The sequence below is a fragment of the Callithrix jacchus genome, chromosome 8, assembly GCF_049354715.1.
Source record: "Callithrix jacchus isolate 240 chromosome 8, calJac240_pri, whole genome shotgun sequence".
NCBI lineage: Eukaryota > Metazoa > Chordata > Mammalia > Primates > Cebidae > Callithrix > Callithrix jacchus.
In genome coordinates, this window is record NC_133509.1 from 4720018 (window position 1) to 4745758 (window position 25741).

General features: G+C 39.4%; 1 protein-coding gene across 5 annotated transcripts in view; it reads right to left on the reverse strand.

Annotated features, from left to right (window-relative positions):
* ADAM10 (ADAM metallopeptidase domain 10) overlaps positions 1 to 25741 on the reverse strand; it is a 155414-nt gene that overhangs the window by 129030 nt on the left and 643 nt on the right. The window lies entirely within an intron of this gene.

The following is a 25741-nucleotide window of genomic DNA, read 5'->3' on the forward strand; positions in this document are numbered from 1 at the left end:
GCATCACTGGTAGCCTCCATTAATAGAAATAATAAAGTTTTTCAGAGAGAAGGAATAATACCAGATGGAAATCAGCACTGATGCAAAGAATAGTGACAGAAATAATGAATATATAAGAAAATTTAAAGGATTTATTTTCTCATTTTTAATCTCTTTCAAAGTGAATGTATTTATTAAGACACAATGTACTGTGGAATTTATGACACACAGAATTAAAATGTGTAACAACAACAGCACAACAGAAAAGAGGAGAAACAAAGTGTACATATACTCTATATGAAGTGAAATATGATTTTATAGTATACAGTGATAAATTATAGATACTGTACACTCTGAACAACCTCTTAAAAATCCAACAGGCATATCATTAAGCCAACAGCAGAGATAAAACTGAATCATTTTTAACAGTATATATTGGGAGGCTGAAGTGGGTGGATCACTTGAAGTCAAGAACTCGAGACCAGTTCGGCCAACACGATGAAACCCCATCTGTACAAAAAATACAAAAGTTAGCCAGGCACGGTAGTAGATGCCTGTAATCCCAGCTACCAAGGAAGCTGAGGTACGATAATCACTTAAATCCAGGTGGAGTTTGCAGTGAGGTGGAGACTGCAGTGATCGTGCCACTGCACTCTAGTCTGGGCGACAGAACGAGACTCGGTCTCCAAAAAAAAAGAAAAGAAAAGTATATTATTACTCCCCAGAATGCAAGAAAAGGGGTAAAAGAACTATGAACAGATGGAACAGAAAACAAATAGAGAGATGATAGTTTAAAACTCAGCCATATGAATAATTACATTAAAAGTAAATGATATAGCTAGGTACAGCAGTGTGCACCTATAGTCCCAGCTACTCAGGATAGTGAGGTGGGAGGACTGCTTAAACCCAGGAGTTTGGAGCGGCAATGCACTAAGACCACATTTGTGAATGGCCACTGCATTCTAGCCTGGACAACAGAGAGAGACCTTTATCTCCAAAATAAGGGAAGGGGGAAGGGGGAGGGGGAAGGGGGGAAGGGGGAAAGAGGAAGGGGGAGGGGAGAGGGGAGAAGGGGGAAGGGGAGGGAGGAACGGGAAGGAAAGAAGAAAGGGGAAGGGAAGGAGAAGGGAAGGAAGGGAAGGAAAGGAAAGGAAGGGGAAGTAGTAGGGAAAGTAAATGATCTATCATAACAATTAAAAGGCAAAAGCTGTCATTTCACTTTCTGTTTTTTAAAAGACAGGGTCTCACTTGTTGCCCAGGCTGGAGTGTAGTGACATGATTATAGCTCATTGTACCCTCAACCTCCTAGGTTCAAGCAACCCTGTCACCTTACCCTTCCAAGTAACTGGAAACTGATGCATCACTATGCCATGCCTGGCTAATCTTTTTTTTTTTTGAGACAGGGTTTTACTCATCACCCAGTCTCCTGGGGTGCAGTGACGCAATCTTGGCTCACTGCAACCTCCACCTCCCAGATTCAAGTGATTCTCCTGCGTCAGCCTCCTGAGCAGCTGGGATTACAGGCGCACACCACCATGCCGGCTAATTTCTGTATTTTTAGTAGAGATGGGGTTTCAACATGCTAGCCAGGTTGGTCTCAAACTCCTGACCTCAGGTGATCCACCCACCTCGGCCTCCCAAAGTGCTGGTATTACAGGTGTGAGCCACCACACCCAGCCTGGCTAATCTTTTTATTTTTTTTCTGTCGCTATGTTGCCCAGGTTAGTCTTGAACTCCTGGTATAAAGTAATCCTACTGGCTTGGCCTCCCAAAGTTCTGGGATTACAGGCATGAGGTGACACAGCAGCCTTGTTATTTTTTAAAGAAGGAAAATGTAAATATATGCTAACACAAAAATAAAGATGAGTTAAAGTAAAAAATATGGGAAAATATGTAACATACAAAAGCTAATGCAAAGAAAGCTAGAGTGGCTATAGTAATATCTGAAAAAGTAAACTTCAAAACAAAACAAAACAAAAATTATGAGGGATAAAGAGGAACATTTCATAATTCAAGAAGAGAATACAACAAGCCTAAATATTTATGTACATAACAGAGCTTCAAAGTAGGTGAAGAAAAAGTTGGTAAAACAGAAAAATCTGTGACTAGAGTTAGAAACTGTAACACTCCTTTCTGAATAACTAGACAAAAAATTTAGTAAGATTATTAAAATCTTCAAGACAAAGAACTGGACTGCAGAGCTAGAATGTACTTCTTTTTAAGGTCACATGGAACAGTCACAAAGATAGACCTCAATCCTAGGCCACAAAGCATGTTTCCATAAATTTTGAAAGAATAAATGCTTAAGAGTATGTTTTCTGACTAAAGTAGAATTAAGTCAATAACAGATATGCAGAAAAGTCCCCAAATATTAGGACTTACATTTCTAAATAGTTCATGGGTCAAAGAAGAAATCAAAAGGAAATTAGAAAGTATTTTGAATTTACTACAAATAGAAGAGGGAGCTTTTTGGATTGATGTGTTTTATATTATGACTATTGAGGTAGCTATACAAGTAAATACATTTCTCAAAATTTATAAATGTGTACACTTAAAAAAGAGTTGAATGTTACTGAATGTAAACTATACCTCAATAAAGCTAACTAGATTTTATTTGCTTTTTGTTTGTTTGTTTTAAAGGGAGTTTCGCTCTTGCTGCCCAGGCTAGAGTGCAATGGTGCTATGTCGGCTCACTGCAACCTCCGTCTCCTGGGTTTCAAGTGATTCTCCTGCCTCAACCTCCCAAGTAGCTGGGATTACAGGCATATGCCACCATGCCCAGCTAATTTTGTGTTTTTAGTAGAGATGGGGTTTCTCCATGTTGGTCAGCATGGTGTAGAATTCCCCACCTCCGCCCACCTTGGCCTCCCAAAGTGCTGGGATTACAGGCCTCAGCCACCACGCCAGATTATTTTTTTTTTTTTTAATAAAAATATTGAGGCCGGGTGTGGTGGCTCATACCTATAAGCCCAGCATTTTCGAAGGCTGAGGAAAATAGCTTAAAGTGAGGCATTCGAGACCAGCCTGGGCAACACAGCAAGATTCCATCTATATTTTTAAAAAAAAAAAAAGAAAGTGTTGCATCAAAGTGAGTTTCTAGACATTCTACATTTTCCCTAAGATGTAAAATTTATAAGTTACGAAAGTCATAAAATTTCCAAGTTAAAAAATTTTTTTAAATCCAGAATCGAAAACAAAGATAAATCTAAATATTCCAACTTTATCTTCTCAGTAAAATAAGTGAACTTAACTTTCTACTCACTTCCAATACTAAACAGCCTGTAATGATTCAATATTCCTACATAACTGTAGTTTGCTAATAGGACAAAACTAGTAAGAGATGGGGAAATGAAAGATTAAATGACAACCAGTGGCTACAGGTTTTAAAAGAACATTGGGGGAAACTAACATCAAGGAAAAATATTCATTGAGAAAATAGCAACGGAACCATTTTTAAGAACTTCTTAGAAGACCTGAAGGTCCAACTTAACACTGAGACTAAAATAAAATATGAGCCATGGGCAGTGGCTCACAACTGTAATCTCAGCACTCTGGGAGGCTGAAGCAGAACTGCTTGAGCCCAGGAGTTTGAGACCAGCCTGGATAACACATTGAGACCCTGTCTCTATTTTTTTAAAAAAAGAAAGAAAAGAAAATATGGAGGCCTACTACTCACCATGGGTTCAACTAACAAGTTCTTCCAATTATTACCACTGAAACTGAAAATCATGTTTATGGATGTTTAAGTCTTTGTCCAATTAAATCTTTTTCCATGTTTAGCATTTTGCAATTTCTTGAGCACAGAACCTTGCTAATGCAAACTGTGTTTCAGGGACTAACAGCACAGGTTAAATCTCCAAGGAAAGTGTTAGCCATGCACAATCTCAGACTCCCCGCAGAACTAACCCCGTAAGTGCCTCGGGCTCTACCCCAGACTACCCCGGAGTGATCTGCATGCAAATTCAAGATTGAGAAGCCCTGTAACCTTTCTTCATTCGGAAATTCCATGACTTCTACCAGTAGCTATACAGGTTGAGTATCCAAAAATCTAAAATCCAAAATGTTCCAAAATCTAAAATTTTTTGAGCTCTGACATGCTCAAAAGAAATGTTCAGCCAGGCGCAGGGGCTCATGCTTGTAATCCCAGCACACTGGGAGGCCAAGGTAGGTGGATCACTTGAGGTCAGGAGTCCGAGACAGCCTGGCCTACTTGGCCAAACACCATCTCTAGTAAAAATACAAAATTAGCCAGCTGTGGTGGCACATGCCTGTACTCCCAGCTACTCAAAAGGCTGAAGGAGGAGAATCACTTGAACCCAGGAGGCGCAGGTTGCACTGAACCAAGATTGCGCCACTGCACTCTAGCCTAACCAATAGAAGGAGGCTCTGTTGCCAAAAAAAAAAAAAAAAATTGCTCATTGAAGCACTTTGGATTTTCACATTAGGAAACGGTAAGTATAATGCATATATTCCTAAAATGTGAAAATTTAAAGATCCAAAACACTTTTGGTCTCAAGTATTTCAAATAAGGGACACTCAACCTGTGTTTCTTTTTTCTACACGCTTGCTTTAATATGAGCATTTAACAGCACATCAGTAGGGCTAGGTAGCACGGGGGCTACCACTGAAGCAAAAAACACTTCAACTGATGTCTCAGGCAATGTAGAGTAGAAAGAGTCTCCAAATAATGCAAAACAAGGGTCGGCAAACTATTACCCGAAGGCCAGTCAGTTCCAGCTGCTTTTACAGCACTGCTGTGCTTATTTACACATTTTCTTTTTTTGAGACAGAGTTTCGCTCTTGTTACCCAGGCTGGAGTGCAGTGGCGTGATCTCGGCTCACCGCAACCTCCGCCTCCTGGGAACAGGCAATTCTCCTGCCTCAGCCTCCTGAGTAGCTGGGATTACAGGCACGCGCCACCACGCCCAGCTAATTTTTTGTATTTTTAGTAGAGACGGGGTTTCACCATGTTGACCAGGATGGTCTCAATCTCTTAACCTCGTGACCCACCCGCCTCGGCCTTCTATCTCCAGTTTCACACAACAGCAGAGAGGAATAAGTGAAGTATTACAAAATGGATCAAGTCTTTCGTAAGTCACTTCAACACTTAGTTTCATCGTGTTTGGCTGCAATCCACCTTATTTTCCTTTACAAGAGGACTACTAACCTGAGATCCACGGACCTCTGTGGTAGTTAATTTTAGGTGTCAACTTGACTGGATTACGGAAGACCTAGAGAGTTGGTAAAGCACTATTTCAGGATGTGTCTCTGAGGGTGCTTCCGGAAAAGGCTGCTGTGTGGAGAGGTGAGCTGACGGGAAGATCTACCTACACTGTGGGCAGGTATCATCCAATGGGCTAGGGACCAGGAAAAAGCAAAAAGGCAAAGGAAAAGCTAATTCTCCCCCCTTCCCCTTGGACATCAGGACTCCATGCTCCATGGGCTTCAGCCTCAGACAGAGTGAAAATACCAGCTTAAATACCAGCTTCCCTGCTTCCCAGACATTAAAACTAAAATAAGTCGCACTACCAGCATCCTAGGGTCTCCAACTTGCAGACTGCCTATCATAGGACTTCCCAGTCTCCATAATTGGTTAAGTCAATTCCCCTAATAAATCCTCTCTCATGTATCTATCGTACATATACATATCCTATTGGTGCTGTCTCTCTGGAAAACCCTCACTGATACAGTCGGTCCTCTGTATTCATGGGTTCCACATTATTGAATTTAACCAACTGTGGATTCAATATATTGAAGGGGAAAAAAATTCCACAAAGTTACAAAAGGCAAAACCTGAATTCGCTGTGCACTGAGTACTATGTTGAATCCACACAAATGAAGTAATGTGGTGACATTACATTATGTACTGTAAGAAATCTGGAGATAATTTAAAGTGTATGGGAGGGGCCAGGTGCAGTGGCTCATGCCTGTAATTCTAACACCCTGGGGTTACAGGCCGAGGCGGGCAGACTGCTTGAGCCCAGGAGTAAGAGTCATGCCTACGCAACATAGCAAAGCCCCATCTCTTAAAAAAAAAAAAAAACACTACAAAAAATTAGCCAGGCATGGTGGCACACACTTGAAGTCCCAGTTGCTTAAGAGGCTGAGGTGAGAGAATCACCTGAGACACGGAAGTCGAGGCTGCAGTGAGCCATAATTGTACAACTGCACTCCAACCTAGGTAAGAGAGTGAGACCCAGTCTCAAAAAAATTAAAAAATTAAAATGTAAGTATATGAGAGGGCATTTTGCAGTGAGGCTCAGAAGGCAACAAACGACCCTGAGGTGACCCTACCCAAGGCAGCTGCTATGGAGTGGAGGATGAACATATACCTTCCAAGCAGGGTGTTTAAGAGGTGTAACAGCTGAGAACTCCTAAGGCAGGTCAGAAAGCCCACCCCTATGACATGTGTTGCCTGGTGCTGAAAGACATTTTCTCCATCTGGCTGGACAATGGGGACATCCTCTGAGTAGCAACCACACACACGGAAGTCATGTGGTGGAGACTTCTGTTCATTTAACCTTGACCAGATCCAGAGGCAGCAGGCAGAAACCTTCTAGAAGGAAAAGAGCCTTGTGTTTGTGAAGATCTGCAGATCTCCAAGCTTTCCACTTGCAGGAAGGGTGGGAAATACTTCTTGAAAATCTCTGAAGTTTTCAAGCACCAGGCCTCTCCCAATGGGGAAGAAGCCACACCAAAGTATTGACAGTAGGGAAGCCTTTCATATTGAACAAAGGGACTGCAAGTGCAGTGAATGTGAGAAAGCCTTCAGCTGCAAAGACATACTTATTAAGTAACAGAAAAAGCAATGATGCAGTAAAGCCTTAGGAGTGCAGTGAATGTGGGAAAACCTTTAGTCACAGCTCCTACTTTACAGCACAGAAAAGAATTCACAACAAAGCTATACGTTATAAACACACGGATTGTGGGAAATTCTTTGGCTCCATCTCCAACCCTCACACTCCAAAGAGATCATGAGGTCTAAGGCCGGACACGATGGCTCAAGCCTATAATTCCAGCACTCTGGGAGGCCAAGGCAGGCAGATCACCTGAGGTCAGGAGTTCAAGACCAGCCTGACCAACATAGTGAAACCCCATCTCTACTAAATATACAAAATTTAGCCAGACATGATGGCATGTGCCTGTAGTCCCAGCTACTCAGGAGCCTGAGGCAGGAAAATTGCTTGAACCAGGGAGGCAGAGGTTGCAGTGAGCTGAGATCATGCCATTGCACTCCAGTCTGAATGACAGAGCAAAGACTCCACCTCAAAAAAAAAAAAGACTGAGCTTAATGTAATAAATCCTTTATCAAAAGATCCTACTTGTTCAGCACCAGGGAACTGATAGTGGAGAAAGGCCTTACTTGCGTGCAGATCATGTGGCTAGTCTTTTCATCTGTAAAGACACATTTGTTGAGCACCAGAAAGTTCACACTGGAAAACAGACTTCTAGGTGTTATAGATGAGGAAAATTCTTCAGCCACAATTTCTATCTTAGAGCATATAAAAGAATTCATAATGCAACAAGGCCTTATGTGTTCAGGAAATATGGGCAAGCAGACACTTCCACCTTGCTTGGCACATGAAAGTTCACACAGAGAAAGGCCTTGTAAGTGTGGAAGTGCCGCAGATGTAAAAAAGCATACAGTCAAGGCCTAACCCCATTAAGCATTAGAGTTCACACTGGAGAAAGGCCCTTAAGAGTGTATGGAAAGGCCAGGTGCAGTGGTTCACACCTGTTATCTTAGCACTTTGGGAAGCTGAGGCAGGCAGATTACCTGAGGTCAGGAGTTCGAGACCAGCCTGACCCACACGGAGAAACCCTAAGCGAGTGCATGGAAGGTGCTGCCTCATTGTTCAACAAAGTCTGAACATAAAAGAGAAGAGCTCTGACAGTGACCTTTGAGAGTGAGCTGTCAGCCAGCAGTTGAACCGCTCTGTCCATCCACAATGTAGATGGACAGATCCACTGCAGCTGGATGAGTAAAGAGAAGCTGGTGGTTCTTCGTCCCCTCCCTAAAGGGGCTTCTGTGTGGAAATGACCCAGCTCTTGCCCAAAAGTCCTGGGCTGGGGCTGCAGTGGATTTCCAGAGGTCCCCCTTTCTGGTGGACAATGTTGGTAGCTGAGATGGATTTGTCCAGTCAGTTTCTGAATCAGCCAATCCTGAAACTGCCTGCCTCATTCTACCCTGATTTGTTCAGATAAAGGCTTTATTGTTTAACCCTTTAAAACAAAAATAAAGTTCAGGGAAGGATGTGCGTAGGTTATATGCAAATACTATGCCTTTTTATATAAGGGACTTGGATTCATGGAACCAATCCCCACAGAAACTGAGGGAGAAAACACACAACCTCTATAGGGAATTCATGAGCCCCTAGATTTTGCAGGCATAATTCCAAAAATATTCTTTATTTTCTTTCTTGGCCTTTTACTGGTTCTACTTTGCACATTTAATTATTTTATTCATCTATTTATTATTTTTTTTTTACTTACTATGCTAACTAGGACTACCAAACCACGCCGATTAACAGTGAATGTGGGCATTTACTTTGTCCCTGACTTTAATAGGATATCTTGAGTTTATCATTATATAACAGATTCACAATATTACACTAAGGCTGTTGGACTCATTCTCATTTTAGAAATCCAATATATTCAGGCCAGGCGCGGTGGCTCACGCCTGTAATCCCAGCACTTTGGGAGGGTGAGACGGGTGGATCACGCGGTCAAGAGATCGAGACCATCCTGGTCAACATGGTGAAACCCCGTCTCTACTAAAAATACAAAAATTAGCTGGGCATGGTGGCGCGTGCCTGTAGTCCCAGCTACTCGGGAGGCTGAGGCAGGAGAATTGCTTGAACCCAGGAGGCGGAGGTTGCAGTAAGCTGAGATCGCGCCATTGCACTCCAGTCTGGGTAACAACAACGAAACTGTCTCAAAAAAAAAAAAGAAAGAAAGAAAAAGAAATCCAATATATTCAAATTCATATTAAAATCTGGCTTAAAGATTTTTTTAATGATGTTTTGAGTTTCACATTTGACATAAAGGGAAAAATTAAAAATCCCAAACTATATATGCCTATTTTACTTTAAAAAGTATCCTGATTTTTTAAATGTACCCTGAAAGCTTACCATAGACAGAAAAATATCCTGATTACACAAACTTCTTGTTTAAACAATAATGCTTATGAATTGGATGTCATGATAATTAAAATGTGTACAGCACTTATCTACCAGGCTCTGTACTGCTCTACATTTTTTCATTTAAACCATCCAATCAAGTGAGAGCAATTAGCCCATTTTGAAGAAAACTGAGGTTTGAGTGACATGTAACAAACCCAATGTCATACAGCAAATAGGAGGCAATACCAAGAATGCAATTTTGATTTCAATAATTTCATGATAACCTACAATGAGTCTAATTACCTTCATCATAAACAAGGTAAGTCACCATGTTTCTGACATGACTACAAAAAACTGAAAAGACAGCCAGGGCAAGATGGCACATCTCTAAAACAAATACACAAACTAGCTGGGTATGGTGGCATCCATCTGTGGGAGGATTCTTTGAACCTAGAAAGTCCAGGCTGCAATGAGCCAAGATCATGCCTCTGCACTCCAGCCTGGTGAAAAAGTGAGATCCTGTCTCAAAAAAAAACAAAAACTGAAAAGAAAAAAATTCTATCAAAATACAGCATATGGCAAAACACCTTTCAAAAACTAAACTGATGTCTACCTCTCAGATGTGGAAAACAAGTAATGAAATAATAAAAAAGAATATACTTTTTATAGACCAAAAAAAAAAAATATGTGTACCCTTGATTTCCACAGCTAGTGATTGAAATAGGCATAGTTTACTCCACGGGAGCCCTGACTAATCTTCAACCCTTGTACTAGTTACCTCAGTCAGATACCACCAAATTGCCTGTTCCCACATGCAGAGACTGGACCTATGAACTGAGATTTATTCCTAAACTTTAGCAATCAGTCAAAAGCTCAAAAAGTAGAGGCAGAGCATGTGGTATCATCAAATCTCACTGAAACATATTAACTATTCACCCATCTCTATCTGAACAGAGCTTGGCCTCTGACCCGCGCACCTTCGAATGTGGGAATCTCTCCCTGTTGTACAGATCTTCCTGATTCCCTAGTTCCAAGCTGCCTAATCGTCTACTCCGATTCCTTATCACCTACTCTATCCTGATCCTTACTCCTTGCTACACCCTCCCAGTCCAGGTTCTTTCATCACTGTAAGATATATTATACAAACACAGGACAAAATAAACAACAGGGAAGGACTCAAAGAATGCCAATCTTAATTCCTAATTTTATCCCTTCTGATAAAGAATAGAATAGAGTTGTCCTTCGGTATCCCTGGAGGGTTGGTTCAAGGACCTCCCACAGTTATCATAATCCATGGATTTGATCCATCAGATGATGCAGTATTTCCATTTAACCTATGCGCATAACCATGTATGTTTTAAATAATCTCCAGATTACTTATAATGCATATTACAATGTAAATCCTATATAAATAGTTGTTGTACTGTGTTGTTTAGGAAATAATAACAACAAAAAAGTCTGTATGTGTTCAGTACAGACCCAATTTTACTTTTTAAAATATATTTCATTCGTGGTTGGTTGAATCCAAGAATGCGAAACTCACAGATACAGAGAGTCAAGTGTACTTACAAAAGGCACTTTCAGATAAAGACCTCAGCAGCGGAGAAACAGATGTTAACTGACAACGATGAAAATAAAATACATTCAACCTAGAGGACAATAAAATGTTACTAATCTGACATCAATGGAAAATGACAGCTTCCACTTAAGGACAGTTTCTAAGTAATTATATCTTGCTAAATATCCATTTGATGAATTATTAATTTTCCTCCTACTTTAACGTCTTCTTAAGCCAGGCTTATCCTTATTAACATCTTCACCAGAAGGGGCCATAATGATGTAATAAGCTCAAGGCTATGTTACTGTGCTATTATTCCTACATAAAATAGCTCCACCCTACAGGGTAGTTACTCTGCAGTATCAAGGTTGTCTTCTTTTTCTTCTGTTACTTTATTTCAGCTACACAGAAAAATGCACCAACAGCATTTTACTTTCTTGTTCTCAGTTTTAGTTGCCACAAAGCTAGCCTTCACAAAGAATATACTGCAGTCACATGGTACCTAACACTTACAAGTCCCATGGGAAATTTGAACATCTCCAAACTTAAGAAAAAAATCTCCTTAGTTACGTAGCACAGTGTCCTTACTCTTATGAAATGCAAGCATACTGAAGTATTTAGACTACAACTTATATTCAAATGATAGAGGGAAAAAAAGAACATATATTAAAAAGAGAGATAAAGCAAATGTGGTAAAAGGTAACCATTAAAATAAATTTAGGTGAAAGGCATACAAATATTAATTACTATGTATACTCTCAACCTTTCAGAAAGTATGAAAAGTTTCAGGATTAAAAAAAAGAAGCATAGTATATCAAGCAAAGACTACATGTAAAATTACCAGAAAAATAACTAAATTGGATCTATGAGATGGAGAAAACAGATCACTTATCAAAAATTATGTAATCCTAGCACACTGGGAGGCCGAAAGTAATCTTTGGGAGAATCACTTGAGCTCGAGAGTTCAAGACCAACCTGGGCAGCATAGTAAGATCCTATCTCTATTTAAAAGGGGGAAAAACTAAGTAATGTAATACAAAAAATCACATGCAAGAGTGGTAGAAAAATGACCAGTAGGTTCTAAAAAACAGAGAAAACATAACTTGGCCTCCCTGCCTCAGGAGAGCTTAGGGGAGCTCTCCCTTTTTGCAATTTAAGAACAGTATTTATTTCCCATAACTTTTCTCAAAGTCACCAGGATACTGCTATTTACTAAAGGTAATCTGCCTTTTAAAAAATTACTTTCCTGATTACAAAAGTGCATTATGGATCTCACCACCCAGAAAGTTGGTATCTGTTCTCAGACTTTTAAAAATGATTACACATGTATTTATCTATGACAAAACTGAAATGGTTTTATACATAATGTTCTTTCTGCAAGGTGCTTTTCTTCCCTCAATTGTAAACATTTTTTCAAACCCAAAAAATAAAACACCTTCTATAAAGAACTCGACTAAAAGGAAAATGGTTCAAACACTGAAGTACAAACAGCCTAAATTATGCTTTGAGGATAAAATGAGCCTACAAGTAAAGGCAAGATCTAAGAATGATAATTCATCCCACCAAACTAAACTTTTTAAAGCATGAGGTATGTTTCTGAGAGACAGTACAGTGTATGAGAGGAGGGATTCTGAAGCCAGACCGACTATATTCAAATACTGGCTTCCCTTGATAACTATTTGACTTTCCTTACTCTGGATAAGGAAGCCTCTCTGATTCTCCTCTCTCATTTATAAAATGAGAATAACAACACCTATCTCATAGAGATCTTGTGAAGACTGACTTAATATATGATACACAAAACAACCTAAAAACAGGGCCGGGAGCGGTGGCTCAAGCCTGTAATCCCAGCACTTTGGGAGGCTGAGGTGGGTGGATCACGAGGTCAAGGAATCAAGACCATCCTGGTCAACATGGTGAAACCCCATCTCAACTAAAAAAAAACAAAAAATTAGCTGGGCATGGTGGCGCGTGCCTGTAATCCCAGCTACTCAGGAGGCTGAGGCAGGAGAATTGCCTGAACCCAGTAGGCAGAGGTTGCGGTGAGCCGAGATCGCGCCATTGCACTCCAGCCTGGGTAACAAGAGCGAAACTCCGACTCAAAAAAAAAAAAACCTAACAACAATGCCTGACATTAAGTACCCCAACAAATGCCAGCCATTATGATTTTTTTCCATATTCCACAGGTAGGTAGCATCTCACTTTCCAAGTACGCTTCTAAGTATTAGCTTCCTTCCCAATCCTTGAATGCAAAACTTAACAATCTTCTGTTCCAATACAAATTAAAGAAATGGGCAAAAAAAAAAAAACAGAATGAAAATGTCATTAACATCAGAAGAAAAAAAAAAAATATCTTACCGATGGTGGGTAAATATCATCACCTTGGTGTGAGACAGAAATATCTTATAACAAATAAGCAAGTTTTTTCCTATATAAATCCAAAAAGTTGATTGTACAGTCTTAAGAATGGGAGAGGAAAATCTACAATGATGTTTTGATATTACAGATCTTCGTATTTACAGAAAAACTCAATTACAATAAATGAAAGGATGTAAGAGTAAGCTAAGCCTGGCATATTTGCATTCCTCAAAAAAAATTACTTGTAATCAACTTGTTTCAACAGACTTTTCATTTGTATAATTTCAAAATTAGGTACCAAGAGCATTTTTCCCCAACATCCAAGTACATTTCCTTCCTACTGAGTCATCAACTACATCATAGGCATCATACTGTGTTGACCAATGCTTCCTTTATTTGATATACATATTTGCTCAAATCTTGAGGCACTAAATGCCACTAACAAAACTGTTCTCCTATATGACAAGGGTAGGCTTCCAGGAACTATCATGCCCTATATTTCAGCAATATATTTAAGGGCCATTAATGCACTCTGTGAAAAGCTACTTCTACAAAAGGACTTCAAACTGAAGCCAGTATCCATGTCTTCACTAGAAACAAGTCAAATGATCTTCTAGAAGCAAACATCTACACCTAACAGTTACAAGTGAAAGTTCAAGATAGGAGGGTGTGTCTACAATCAAAAGCATATTTCAACACACCCATTTTTGAAATTAGCTAGTCTCTAAAGTAAAAAGAATGCAAGCTGGCTCACAAGTCAAAGGAGTGCTTTTATAAATTATACACAAATTTAGAGTTTAAATTGTATGATTTTTAAATTATACAAAACAAATGTATACATTTTATAAATTAAGCACGAATGATTAAAATCTATTGAATGTAATAAATTTTTACCACTAAGTTACAAAATACAATTTAAAAATCAAAAAACTGAAATGTGTATATAAGAAAGATTTCTATGCTGATATGAAATTCTTTTATACAATTTATTTTATTCTTTTTTCTGAACCTATGAGTTATATTAAATCTTTCATAAAATTTCTAATAAGACACAAGTACAGACGGTAAGAGAATATGACTTTCAACCTACCTCCATCACTTTCACACTCACACAGCCGCCACCCCACTTTCAATGTACATCTGCCTCACACCCTGCATCTCATCTTAAACCCACTGTCATTAACCCATCCTTCTCCCCTAAGATATCCCAAAACATCTGCCTCTGCCTCCTAGCTGGGAACCACTGTGGGAGAGCTTGCTCTACACCAAAGAAAAAGGGCTCCTCCCTACTAAATGGCCTGCTGTTCCTAGGGATCACAGAGTTACTAACAGACTTCTGCTACTGTATGGGTACAAGTGAATTTTATGGGCTACCAGAAAAAGTACTTTATAAATTTTTGCCAAAATTAAATTCTGGTTTCTGAACCAATTTATAAGCATCAGGGCCAATCCATCTCCAAAGCGGTCAACAAAATTATGCTCTCCGTTATGCTAGATTAGAATACCTAACCTTTAGAATATACATTTGAGGGTGCTAATAATTTACTGTACTAACTGGAGGAGGTCACTTCTAATTTTACTATACCAACATTCCAATTTTAACAGAAATCATGACATTCACTTTCATGTAATGAAACAATTTCTGTAAGATAGCTGACAGCCAGTACTATGAAGGCTGCTTCACTAATGCCAACATCTGCTGAATGAAAATGGGTGTATAACATGTATCCAGAAGTCCAGTCCACTTACCAAGCAATGTATTTAACAATTCTGTGGTCTTAATAATACTTATTACCAAATCCTAATGTGAGACACTGTGCTAGATCCTAAAACATAAAGACTAAGAATAAAGTTACTTCCCTCTTAAAAAAATTTTAAAAAATTTTAAAAAGAAGAAAAGGGCCAGGCGCGGTGGCTCAAGTCTGTAATCCCAGCACTTTGGGAATCCGAGGCGGGTGGATCACAAGGCCAAGAGATCGAGACCATCCTGGTCAACATGGTGAAACCCCGCCTCTACTAATAATACAAAAAATTAGCTGGGCACAGTGGCGCATGCCTGTAATCCCAGCTACTCAGGAGGCTGAGGCAGGAAAATTGCCTGAACCCAGGAGGCGGAGGTTGCGGTGAGCCAAGATTGAGCCATTGCACTCCAGCCTGGGAAAGGAGCGAAACTCTGTCTCAAAAAAAAAAAAAGTTACTTCTTCCCTCTTAACATTCCTATTCTAGTAAGATGAGTAACATAACTAGAAAGCTTGAAATAAAGAGAGCAATATTGAGTCTTGGCATGATGGCTCACACCTGTAATCCCAACTCTTTGGGAGGCTGAGGCAGGAGGATCACTTGAGGTCTAGAGTTTGAGGCCAGCCTGACCAACATGGTGAAACTCACCTCTACTAAAAATACAAAAATTATAGGAGCATGGTGGCACACACCTGTAGTCCCAGCTACTTGGAGGCTGAGGCACAAAAAAAAAAAAACCCAGGAGGCAGAGGCTGCAGTGAGCCAGGATCACACCACTACATTTCAGCCTAGGTGTCAGAGCAAGAATCTGCCTCTGGGAGAAAAAAAAAAAGAACAGAAATATCTATAAAATAGAAAATATATGGTATAAACAGGAATGACATGACTTCATTTTTTTAGTACTCATAAATATCTCAGTGTCTGCTTTGCATATGCATTTTAACTATACATTAGGTTTTTCTTCTGTTTATTTATATATATATTTACATATATAAAAATAAACATACATATAATAAAATATATATATATATCTAAAAAAATATATATATATATATTTTTTTTTTTTTTTACATAGAGATAGGGTCTTGCTATGTTGACCAGGCTGGTCTCAGACTCCTGGCCTCAAATGATCCTCCCAGCTGGGCCTCCCAAAGTGCTAGGATCATAGACATGAGCCACCACACCCAGCCATTAACTATACATTAGTTTTTTTAAAGGTATACAGAACTACACAAATACTACAATGTAAATCCATAATAGGCATTTTAAAAGACTAAATGATTAATATTAAAAAGTGATAAAATTGTGTTGGACGATAAATTATAAATTTTCTTCAATTTCATTTTCTAATGTTTGATAATGATATTCTAATATTCTAACTATTAAAAATAGATTTTATCCATCTGTATTTTGTAACTAATAGATTCCAAATAAAGTAGGTCTGGAAACAACATAATTTTAATAATATTTGTATAATACTTTAGAGTCTTTGGCACTTTTACAAATTATCCCACTTAATTCCTAGGAAAAGGGGTAGTAAATTAATACTCTATCAATCATAAGTATAGAATTCTATCTGTGTTCTTTTGAAAGCTAAATTCAAAGTTCAAATGTATATATACATATGTCCTGCCATCATCAATACAAGCAAAAACAGATGGAAAGTAAATTCTGCTCCACAAATCATATATGTACATTTGCCTAAAATGAAAGATCACATTATTCTCCATTTGTCTCTGAAACAGAAGTTCACAGTTCACATGTCAATCATATTTTTGAACTGAATAGCCTAATTCCAACTACAGAAAGAGAAGATGTGCTACTGTATCTTTAAACCTAATCTCTATCTCCACTCCAGATTCACTAAACTTCCACAATCCAACTACCTAGAGCACTGCTTCCCAAATAACTAGCCAGAGATTAAAAGATCTGTGCAAAGTTTTATCCAGTTCCAAAGTATTAGCATGCAAATAAGATAAAATCCCAGACTCTGACACCCACCTCAACCTATAAGCTTCTATCTAGACTCAAAATCTTAGACATTTTTAACTTCCAAGACCGAGGTCTTCAACATTTTATCAGACCACACTCCCTCCAATAAAACAGCCTAAGATTTAAATTCAACAGTGAACCCTAAGTTTTGCCACTTTCACATTAAACATCTGCCCAGTTTTACCAGTTTTTCTTCCATGTCATGTCTCATTCTATCCTTATTTCTACAATCATTCTAATCCAAGACCCCATCACCTAATTCATCAACCATGACCTAACTCTTCAACGTGTGCTCCAACCACCATTCCATCACATTGTGTCTCCTAGTTACTGCCGCCTGGAATAATGAAAGTCCCGGTTATCACGGCCCAGTTAGCAATTCTTCTTCCCTGACACAGACAGGCATCTTACATGCCATTCTCTTCTACCTCAAAGTCTTCCCCAACTCCTGATATCCCTCAAGCTTAACAAGTCCTCAAGGGCAAGTACAATCCATAACTGAAAGTCTATTTTTATGTTTTGGCACTTCATCTACTCCAACAAACTCAGTATTTCTTACTTTTCTTCTCAATACTGTCGCTTCATGACTCATAACAGTCATAGACACATAATAAATCCTGGTGACTAAACAACAATGTTCTCACTGTACACACCTCACATAGTTTACTTGTAGTAGTACAGGTGGACTGTACGTATAGTAACCAACTTAGAACGATTCAGATTTTTCAACCTTATGATGGGTTTATTGTGACATAACCCATCATTAAGTGGAGGGTCACTCCTTACGACTTAACTTACCGTTAAGTTTTCTGCCAAACTTTCTCACCATCATAAAGTTGAAAAATTATACAAAGAACCATCATCTCTCTTGCCAACAATGAATACATTTTCGATTTACAGTATTTTGAACTTACGATGAGTCAAGGAGCATCTGTAGTAGCTTCAAAATGAATTCACTCAACATCAAAGGGAGACTACATTCCCTAAGAAGTATTCTCAGCACTGCTATTTCCTGCAACCTAGCCGGGTCAGACTATCCTCACTAACACTAAGGCAAAATCTTCACATTGCTACACAGCAACGTTACTGCCCTTATAGGAATCCAAGTGGGGTGTTTTATAGTTTTTTCACTTATCCTTAACATTGCTTCCTTCTTCCTAACATAAAAATCAACAGCTAGACTAGTTAAAATTACCACTGCTAGATTTTTGCTCAGAAGAAGCAGACCTTTTTGGGTTGCTTGGAAGATCATTAATGACCATTAATTAAATCAATTACTCATTTAAAAAAGAACAAAGCAGCCTGGGCAACATAGTGAGACTTCATCTCTACAAAAAAAATCAAAAAATTAACCAGGCACAGTGGCGCGTGCCTGCAGTCCCAGCTATGGAGAGTCTGAGGTGGGAGAATCGCTTGAGCTAGAGAGGTCAAGGCTGCAGTGAGCTGGAAGGTCACACCACTGTTCTGGCGGTCACTCTTGGCCAGCAAGAGGGTTCCAAACCTGAGTGGGGAATGTGCGGGAAATAAAGGGAGACAGTGAAGCGGGGTCAGGAGGGATGTGGAGTCCTTATTCCACACCAAATTTATTTTTCAGAGGCTCAGTATATATACATTTTTCCAGGCTCTGGTTTACGTCATTGCAAGAGGAAATGCAAATCACTAGATGACCTACTCTATACAATAAAGATGGCAGATACACAATCAGTGGTTGTAAAAGGTGACAGTCATTCCTGGTGCTCATAAAAAACATTCACATGGAGACATTGTTCCTCGTGACTGCAAGAGTTTTTGGTTTCGAACATCTGATTATCTTTTAAATAGATTCCCTGTGTTCCTGATTCTTTTATCTCGACTCCCCTCCTTCAGGAGGCCCTATGTCTGGGCTCAACCCCCCACCCCACCGTATTGTAAAACTCGCTTTGCAAGCATTTACACGGGCGGGCTCCCCACAATCTGTACTCCAGCCTACGCAACAGAATGAGACCCTGTCTCAAAAACAAACAAACAAAACAATAACAAAAACCTGGAGATCTTTACCCGAGTGTGTCACACAGAGTTGCCCATGTAAAAATCAAACCAAATGCAAATCATTCCTATAATCTGGAATGCCCGCCCCTGTGACTTTGGGCTTGGGGGCTCAGATTTGAAATCATTATGTGGTTTTCTGTCCACTCCCTTTCCTATCCACAATTTATCTCACATAGGCCTCTCACTGAAACTGGCAGCAATGGCCAATGACTGTCCTTGCCCTCAACCTTCTCCACACAGACTACACTATTTTTGGTACTCCACATAGACCATATTTTAAGCTAGACTCTTCCAACACTATGCCCCAACTTTGGCAGTTTTTTTCTAACCATTATAATATAATACAATTAAAGACAAACAAGAAATTATCTTCATATAAACGTAAAAAAATCACCAAACTGGCAACACAGTTAATGTAACACAGATAGTTACTACAAACAAGCACAGTACCATGAGCCTATATCATCTACCTTTCACTGACTTTCCTTTAAATAAAATACTTTGTAATTCACAATTTCTATTCCTGTAGAGAATATTACAGTTGGACATTTTAGAGTATGTTTAATGTCCATAATCTATTGTCTCAGTATGGAACCAGAGTATTCCGGAGCACTCAGCATTTAGCTCTTTAACTAACTGAGTATACATTTTGTTTGCTGTACCTTCCTGGTTACTCACCAGTTTCTTCTCTCCATTCTTCCCTGCCTAACTGTAATTATAATTAGCAAAACACATTAGTATCACATCACCCCAACTGTTTACAAAGTTGAGAGCCAGGCAACCTCAGTGCTAAACTCCACAAAGCCAAACTACACATACTGAACGGTGAGGAGTAGGGCTGGGGGGCAGGGAGAAAGAAAAACTACCCAAAGCCCATGTACTTTATTCCGTAGAAGATTTAGAACTTATTTATTTCTCTTCACATGCAAATGTGTTTGTTAAGAACAATTATTTAGTTTTCCTACACAAAACATACTAGAAACAACTAATTAGAAGGTGACGTCTTCAAGGTTTACAAGAAAGCAAAGCAAACAAACAAAAGGTTGGAAATACCGCTACAACTAGATCCAAGAATAAAATGCACCATCATCTAGAATCAATTTAAAAAATAATAAGCTACCAGGCCACTTCAATCATTTCTGAAAAAATTAAAAACAGAAACTACAATAGAACCCAGAATAACAAGTGTTCTCCATATTAAACTTCAATCATTTAAGATTAAATTCAGTCCATCTTAAGGAGATAGTAGAGGTGTCTACAGCAAATTTTCTACATTTTAGAAAAACTTCCATCAAAAACATCCAAAATTGGCCAGGCGTGATGGCTTACACGTATAATCTCAGGATTCAGGGAGGCCAGGGTTGGAGAATTGCTTAAAGCAATTCAACAGCAGCCTGGGCAAACTAGTCAGACCTCATCTCTAACCAAGACCAGGAAAAAAAATTAAAAAACAAAAAATTTAGAAGTGTGTTCCCAGAGTTTGTTACACAGACATCGTCCCATATCTGAACCAGTGATCTCCCACAACGTTAGGAAAATGTCACTTATTGCTAAAGTTACTGTTCCATTTCACGTCTTCATTTCAAAACCAGAGTTTATGTTTGTATCCCATTCTTTAATTGGTTTTTATTAACATGACCCTACACTGATGTTTTCTGTGGTTCTCATTCAAGTAGAAAAAAAAATGTTTCTTATTTACTCATTTAGATAAAGACACGTAGAGAGACTGTAACAATCATTCTACCATAAGGACATTCAAACTGTTACTACTAATAAAAATAGAGATTAAAAAAAAAAATCTCATAACCTAATGCCGAATAAAAAGTACTGTGTATGCCACGTTTTTTTTAAAATCAAAATTTTTAAGACTATAGAAAAAAACACTGCAAATAAATATTAGAAGTTGGATAAGAGGTCATATTCAAACACTGTTTTAAAAGTTGGAGTCATCTATACAAGATAAAGCTGAGGCAGAGAAGTGAACAACAAACCCACAGTACCAGGCAGATAACAAGAAAAACACTGAATCAGCCCAGGTGTATTACCAGCAGGAATAATGAGGACTGCAGTAACTGGTAAGCACACGGCCAGTTTAAAGAGGGCAGCTACTATATAGACCAATGGAACAGAACAGAGGCCTCAGAGGCGACACCACACATCTACAATCATCTGATCATTGACAAACCTCACAGAAACAAGCAATGGGGAAAGGATTCCCTGTTTAACAAATGGTGTTGGGAAAACTGGCTAGCCATGTGCAGAAAGCAGAAACTGGACCCCTTCCTGACACCTTACACTAAAATTAACTCCTGATGGATTAAAGACTTAAACATAAGATCTAACACCATAAAAACCCTAGAAGAAAATCTAGGGAAAACCATTCAGGACATAGGAGTAGGCAAGGACTTCATGACCAAAACACCAAAAGCATTGGCAACAAAAGCCAAAACAGACAAATGGGACCTAATCAAACTCCACAGCTTCTGCACAGCAAAAGAAACAGTCATTAGAGTGAATCGAATCGGCAACCAACAGAATGGGAAAAAATTTTTGCAGTTTACCCATCTGACAAAGGGCTGATATCCAGAATTTACAAAGAACTAAAACAGATTTACAAGAACAAAATGAACAAGCCCATTCAAAAGTGGGTGAAGGATATGAACAGACACTTTACAAAAGAAGACATACATGAGGCCAATAAACATATGAAAAAATGCTCATCATCACTGGTCATTAGAGAAATGCAAATCAAAACCACATTGAGATACCGTCTCACGCCAGTTAGAATGGCGATCATTAAAAAATCGGGAAACAACAGATGCTGGAGAGGATGTGGAGAAACAGGAACACTTTTACACTATTAGTGGGAGTATAAATTAGTTCAACCATTGTGGAAGACAATGTGGTGATTCCTCAAAGATCTACAAATAGAAATTCCATTTGACCCAGCGATCCCACTACTGGGTATATATCCAAAGGATTATAAATCGTTCTACTACAAGGACACATGCACACAAATGTTCACTGAGGCACTGTTTACAATAGCAAACACCTGGAACCAACCCAAATGCCCATCGATGATAGACTGGATTGGGAAAATGTGGCACATATACACCATGGAATACTATGCAGCCATCAAAAATGATGAGGTCGTGTCCTTTGTAGGGACATGGATGAACCTGGAAACCATCATTCTCAGCAAACTGATGCAAGAACAGAAAATCAAACACCCCCTGTTCTCACTCATAGGTGGGTGTTGAACAATGAGAACACATGGACACAGGGAGGAAAGCATCACACACTGGGGTCTGTCGGGGAGAAATAGGGGAGATATAGGTGATGGAGAGGAAGGCAGCAGATCACACTGCCATGTGTGTACCTATGCAACGATCTTGCATGTTCTTCACATGTACCCCAAAACCTAAAATGCAATTTAAAAAAAAGTATACAGATCTGTATGTAGTGACAAGCAAAGCTTTCCAAAATATATATTTTTTTAATTCAAAAAAAAAACCAAACAAACAAAAATAAAAAGGCTGAGCATGTATTTCTAAAAAAAAAAAGAGGGCAGCTACTGCCCTATTGCTCAGCTCTGAACAATGTTAAGATAACCCTACTAGTACCTCGATTTCCAAATCTTCCCCTAAAAACCAGAAATCCATGAATTTCATTAGCAAATATCCCAATTTATCAAAGTTAATCATCTGCTCAAACTTAAAGACACTGCAAACAAAACATACCTCTAAGGCAGTTGAGTCCAGAGGCCACCTTTGAGCTAATGGCTGCTTTCAAAAAGGTATGAGCGGGCAGTGGACGAAAAGCTTGTTATGATTTAAGGTCAAAGCAGCTGAAGTTTGAATGTCTACTTCACCACTACGTTGTGGAGGATGCTAGAAAAATTATCTTTTCAAGTCTGCTTTTTCAACTGCATATCACCCCTCTCCCATTAACTATTGAAACTCCTAACAGTAGCAGATACACAAAAGATATCGCAGAAATGTCCCATTTGCCCCACTTTCCACAACCCCTAAGGTCCTTAAAAAATTTTAGAGATCAGCTAATACACATCCTTGAAGGTCTTAAAAAACTTATTAAAAGCACATCAAAGAAGAGCCTGCCATGTCCATTCCCCTTAACCCCTGCTGCGAGAGGCTGTATACACATACACAGAAAAAAACTGTTAATGTAGGCAACGATATACTACAACTACAACACGGGATGGGACTGTGATGGAAATGGAAACCGTTAGAAAAGTTGATATTTTATGATTCTAAACACTTTAATTCTTCTTCCAGCTTCCCATCCTAGGTAATATGTAAAGTAAGAAAAAATTCTTAACAATACAAGGAATTGGCCCGTTGGGGTGGTTCATGCCTGTAATCCCAGCACTTTGGGAGGCCAAGGTAGGTGGATCGCTAGAGGCCATGAGTTTGAGACCAGCCTGGACAACATAATGAAACCCCATCTCTATGTTTTACAATAAATAAAATTAATTAAAAAAAAAGAAGATGATGGAGTTAACTGGACTCAAAGTCATGTTAAAAAAAGATGAAGGGTCAGAGATCCTTAAGAATAAAGACAAAATTAGTCTGTCTCTTTCATTAATTTCATAGACTCTTATTTGCTGGCAGATTCAGTCAAGAGAAATAGTTGCACTGCATAAGTTCTACTACTTCTAAAGCTTCTGGTCCAGTTTCCAGAAAACTTATTTATACTGAGTGTATGGTACTAAGGTAAGTACTTAAAACAGATTTTTAAATATAAAAGATATATCATACTCCAGAGTTCATTTCGTGTATGATTCCATCAAACAAAAACACCATGGGATTAATTTACTGCTACAGTTGTAATACCTTCTGTCCTCTCAAACACACCAATTAATTAAAAAATAAAAATAAAAAAATATGATATCCGCCTACAACTACGACATAGGATGGGACTGTGCTAGAAATGGACACCATTAGGAAAGTTTATGTTTTATGATTCTAAACACTTTAATTCTTCCTTCCAGCTGCTTCCTAGTAATATGTAAAGAAAAATTTCAAACACAACATGATTGACAAATTGGAGAAGTGGAAGCAACAAAAAGGGCTTATTAACTCTGAAAATAATCTATACTTTAAATTTCCACCACGACTTCTAATCTACACAAATTTCTTCACTCTCTCGTAAGCAAAGGCAAATACATCTTCTATTTGAATGTGCTGCTGTCTACAAACCATCATATAAAGATCTTACAAATGACCAAAAATAGCTCAGATTAGATGAAAAATGTCCCATAATTACAATAAAATTACAAATATCTCTAAGTACCCAAAAGCTAGAATCATGATACTAATCCTAAAATACTTTTTTTTTTTTTTTTTTTTTACATTTTTTGGAAAAGTTCTGCTTAACAGATACACCAAAAAGCAGCCTTTTAATCAGTGCTTAATGCAATAAAGGACTCCGGAAATCTGAGTGAGGAACATTTTGTATGAGGGCTTTAACCCACGAACATCATGTTATTCGATTGTCTTTTCTTCAAACATCAGACTACATCACTTTTGTTTACGGTTTTCATTTTTTTAAAGGAGTATTTAGTATACTACTACTCAGTGAAATGCCTCATACGTTTGTCTGTCTTACTTCTTATTACCTTACAGAGAACAGTGTTGTAACTTCTGAGTTTATTCACAAAAAGTGAAAACAGACAGGATGATGACTTGTTGGAAGCCAAGTTTAGAATAGAAATAACAAATGTCAGATGAAAAGGCTCTAATAGAGGGTCTCCCGCACATAATCCTTTTTAAAGCTAAACATCTATTATCAGCTCTTAATCTAAAATTTGTTTACCTGATGACTTGGATTGAAAAAATAAAATGCGTATCAACAAAATGAACACTCCAAACTGTAACAGAAGTCTGCCTACGCAGTACCACCCGCAGACTCGGTAGAACACAGGACACAATCATACTTGGCCCTGCAGTCTTAAGTCAAACTGACAAAGAAAAAAAAACAAACAATCCATCTCATGAAACAGTCAGGTGTTTCCCTAATTATAAAAGTCTACAGACACCCAAAGCATTTCTCAGATTTTTTCAGTTCGCTGTTTTTAGACACACTTTGAGGTTTTTAACTTTACTTTGGGGCAAGTCAAAAAGCTCACCTAAAACAAAGCACTTTACCCAAGAAGAAAACGAAGCAGCTGGTGCTAGGACACACCGGAAATAAAAATCGTTGTCTTCAAACCCAGAATCAATAAATTACATGCTGTTAGCAAATTTAAGTTTCATGTGTAGGGTGGAGGGGGCACTGTTTTGACAAGCCACTAACTACACCGCACGTCACTCCACCCGAGGGTTTAAGTAAAGTCTTCAAGTTGGGTCACCCGGGGACCGAACTTCCACTCTAGGAGACCCGATCCGGTGTACAAATCCAAGAGCATCCCCAAACGCTTTCCCCCGGGCCACGGAGCGTTTTCGCCGAATACCAACACACCCTCCTGTGATCTCTCTCCGAACACAGGGCACGGGGACAACCGAGGCCGCTCGTCTTAGACGAGCGGGTGACGGCTGCTGCCACTCCAAGGGCCGCCCCTCCGCAGAATGGGGTCGGTCGGGATCCACGCGCCCGGTAAAGAACAATACACGAGGCCACAGCCGCAAACAACACAACTTCCCACGAGTCTGCGCGGCGGAGAGGACTTCGGAATCCGCCACGGGGCAGGGGCTGGGGCGGGGGGGAGAACGGTGAGCCGGGTGAGCGCTGAACGAGGACGGCGAGACCGCCAGCCCCGCCGCGGCTGCCTGCACCGGCGCCCGCCGAGCAGACTGGAGGGACGCAGCCGCCGGCCTGGGTTCTGCCGCTGTCGCCAGGCGCCCCGGATGCCCCGACTTCGCTTCTCTGGGAGGCGACCCCCGCCGCCCCGGGCCGCCAGGGCGCTGGGGGGTGGGGAAGGCCTCGCCGGAGGCTCGGGAGCTTC